General features: G+C 39.5%; 1 pseudogene; it reads left to right on the top strand.

Annotated features, from left to right (window-relative positions):
* Positions 1–2099: 2099 nt before the first annotated feature.
* LOC141141510 (posterior protein-like) lies at positions 2100–3695 on the top strand (annotated as a pseudogene).
* The last annotated feature ends 580 nt before the right edge of the window (positions 3696–4275 follow it).

The raw sequence follows: 4275 nt of genomic DNA on the forward strand, positions 1-4275 counted from the left end.
GGATGTTAATCTTGGGGACAACACAGATAATTGTGAATAAATATGGATTTTTTTGGGCCTGGAAACTCACTTCTGTTTCATGTTTCTTGACATATATACTGTATATTCAGTGGAAATAAATGTGTTTACTTATTCAGATTCAAGGGGTCCAGTTAATGTTGTCCAGACATTATAACTTAATATTAATTTGTAAACTTTTAATGCCATTACTCTTATTTCTGCTCTATTCCTTCCACTGATACTAGGCACTATTCCTGTCACTTAGACCAAAGACAGATCACTATTCTTCCCTTTGACACCAACAATGGGGCAATATTCCTCCCACTGACACCTACAATGGGACACTATAACTCCCACTGACACCAGAAAGGGGGGAACTAATACTCTCACTGACTCACTGACACCAATTATGGGGCACTATTCCTCCAACTGACACCAATGATGGGGCACTATTTCTCCCACTGTCACCAATAACTGGCCTCTAAGCCTATGACATTGTTTACTCCCACTCTCAAGGCCCCCCTGATATTTGAAGGGCAGTAAACTGGCATATTGTTTTGAAAGTTTGGAGACACCAGTCTTAGAGGAACAAGACTTTCATAACTTTTTTTTTGCAGAGGCAAACTGGGGTAAATTACAGCAGGGCCTGAAAGTACAACTAAAGGCAAAACTTTTATTTTTTTGGATAAAGTGGAAAGGGATTAGAATGCGTGTTGGTTTTATTGCTGTCTGTGCTCCCATTAGGGAGATTCACCCTCTCTATTTGTCTCGTTTACTATTATCATCAAAAGATAAAGTAAAAGAAAATCCCAAATTTTTTTTTTGAAATGGAGCAATAGGCGATGGCGAGAAAAAATCTGATAGAGGTGTTGGATAGCAACAGGGTCTGGTGTCATATTTCTGGAGTTTCTCTGTCAATGTTACTGTGTTTATGGGTAACAGTGTTTTGGTATTATCCAGAGTTTGAATTGGATCTGTCATAAATCCGTTACATATCTGTTTCCTATTCCCAAAGATCACCCAGGCTAATCCTTGCAATTCCATGGTTTTAAAAGGGTTCCTTTCTGATTGATACAACCAAGCATTTGCTTTCCTGGAATGTCATTTCAGCTCTTGGCTCCGGACCGTCTATTGCTATAACGCAAACTTGAAAGGGGCCATGGCTGACAGGATGTTTGATGACGGTGGGTGACAAAGATCAAAGGACCAACAGGCACCTAGAGATTGACATGGACAATGCCAAAGTACAGCAGGACAGACAGTACTGTTGAGAAGGACTGCCCCATAAATACTGTGATTCGTCAAAGGTCTAGATGGGATGGCAATGGGGTTGGGTTTGAATGGTGTATGATCAAAGTATAAAAGACTGAGCAAGGAAGAGAAATAGCCCCTTCCCTTTTGGATCATGGCTTGGGCCTAAGCCTCATGGCTCTGGCCCTCTCTTCAACATCTGAGCATAGCTGGAAGAAACAAGCCCCCCGGAGGGCCTTGTGATAGGTATCTATGATGTTCTTGTATTATATGTTCTGATTGTTGGTCTGTGTTTGTAATATCGTTCTCTAGTATTTCATGTTAGCTTTCTTATTTCCTTGGTAAATAAATAAGACTTTATTACCTTTAAACCAAGTGTTTGGTTTCATAGCTAACCTTGTGTTATTGCGATATCAACAGTAACATGTGGTCAGAGTTTTAATAGACTAACTAACTATAGGGATTAGACAAATTAATACATAGATACAATAATATTTATTGTACCATTTTACTTCGATTGGCACCCCAGAAAGCATGTGGTAATCCTAAATACCACATAGAACCTACAGGACAGAAGTACTCAGATACAAGGCAGCTGATAATGCCACAGAGACTGAAAGGGCTGTAAGTGTGGTGAGTCTTTTCTATGAATATGCAAAAGTTTAATTGTTTTGAATGATATCAGGTAAGAGTGGTAATGAATAAAGAATATTGAATGCTAGAAGAGCGATTCGTTTTTTTTTCATGAGTTGTAAGAGCTAAAGATAATTGAGTTTGGTTTATTACTCAGTGCAGTGTTGGAACGTTAGTAATAGAATTGTGTATTGTGTGGATTGTATAGTTGTGAAATGGAACTTGTATATACATATGGTAAAAAGTACGGCTCTGCCAGTTATCATTCATGTGCAGATGAACCTCTTAAAAGCCAGTGTAATGTACTATTGTCTCAGTGTCAACAACATAATAGCAGATTATTGGGTAAACAGCTAAAAAAGAAAGTGAAGAAAGAGAGGTTGGCAAATGAATTTGCAGTGTTGCTCAGAATTAAATTTATATCTGAGCAAATGGGGGGGAAGTGGGAAGCAGAGAGGAGACGTCTTGGGGAGGACATAGAGAAAATCAGTGAAAACCTTCTAAAGATTGCAACAACCTCCAGTAGTGAGATGACTGAATTGCGGGCTACAGCAGGCAATTTGTCAGGAAGAAACAGTGAGCTACAAGAACAGCTTCAGAGGTGTAGCATGGACTGTGATATGAAGAGCAAACTTTTAGAATCATTGCAAATAAAGTTGTCAGAGATGGAAGAGTTGGTTATGTCTTTAGAAAGAAAATTAGCAAATGCACAATCCCGACTTCTTACTAAAGAGCAATGTATAGTATCGCTCAATGAGCACAAATGAACATGCCAATTGGCCAATATCTGCACAGTCAATGAGGAGAAGGGCCGTGATGAAACACAGTCAGCTATTGCACCTGTAGCTTTGAAGCAGAATAAAAGTTTGATTACAATCCTAGAGAGACTTACTTTGTGCCATATTCTGGGTGAATTTAATGCCCTAGAATCACCAGTGAGTCTGTCCAATAAATTTGAGGCTCTAGTGCTTAAATTCCATTTGAGTAATGAGGATGCATGCTCTCTTCTAAAAGCATGGCTATCAGGCAGGACCTTTTTCAGGCCAGTTATCTGCACAGGTTAATGATAACTTAGCAGATGCAGAGGTGCGGAGGAAAGAGTTGCAGCGTATTATGGACAGTCGTGATAATGGTATGAGTGATTTGCAACAAATGAAATTTAGGAGAGGAGATGACCCAATATTGTTCTGCAGTGAGTATCTTGCATTGTATACGAAAGTTTTTAACTGTCCTGACTTATTGGAGGATGATGCAAGTTTCACATACTCAATGGCCAATAAGTGTTATGTAAGCTATCCCACTAGAATGGCTCTGAGAAATGCTAGATCCTACCAAAATGTTGTCAATATTCTGCGAGACTTCTGTCTCCAGTGTTGAGTGAAAGGGAGTACAGGTCAAAGGTAGATGTATCCGTAATAAGCAGAGGTACAGGAAGGCAGAGAGAGTTCAGACGTTCTAAATGGAATAGACATGCACAGAAATGTAAAGCCCTTAATGTTGCTAGCATGGAGCAGGAAACCCCAGAAATACAGGTATCTGAAATGAAAACCCCCACCCAGGACAGGGACAGCATAGAGCAAAGGCCTGATATGAAAGATAGCAGCTGGGACAGATCACACAGTCTTGAAGAAGAGATAATAAATGACAGCCCACACCCTAAACACAGCCAGCAACAAGACTGGATGAACAATCCAATATTATCTCCCTGGGCTAATCTACCATTCTGGTTTGTATGTAGTTGGACGCAAATTGTATTGCCATTTTTCCTGAGTAATATGGCAAAGTTTACCAATACTGCCTGCTTAGTATAGGAAAATATGGCAATTGTTCCCCTAGCAATACAATTAATGGGAAAAAGCTTGGGGGACTTAAAAAGTCAATTGTCATGATAATTGTGTGTAATCACTGTCTTTGTGTTCCTTTTACAGAGACCAGGGAAGAAGTTAAACTGGTTTGGATACTAATGTTTGTGTTTTGTTTGTGTTTTGTTTGCAGGTCCTTCAAAGTGAGAACAACAGTTGGCAAATTTAGCAGAACAGGGGTTAGGTTAGTGTAAATGCATAATTGATTATCACATGGTACCACAAGCTCATTAATTAGTAATTGTTTGCAAACAATGAAAAAAATCAATAAACAATAGTCAGGCATTAATGGATTAAAGAGTTATGCTGTGTACACACAACTGGACTTTCGACGGACTGAATCACGTCGGACTCTTCAACGGACTTTCGACTGACTTTTCGATGGACTTCCATGGACTAGAATAAGGAAGTTCATAGCCAGTAGCCAATAGCTGCCCTAGCGTCGGTTTTCGTCTGTCTAGCATACAGATGAATGGATTTTTCGACCAGACTCGAGTCCGTGGGAAAGATTTGAAACATGTTCTAAATC

The sequence above is a fragment of the Aquarana catesbeiana genome, linkage group LG04 (assembly GCF_042186555.1).
Source record: "Aquarana catesbeiana isolate 2022-GZ linkage group LG04, ASM4218655v1, whole genome shotgun sequence".
Classification (NCBI taxonomy): Eukaryota; Metazoa; Chordata; class Amphibia; order Anura; family Ranidae; genus Aquarana; species Aquarana catesbeiana.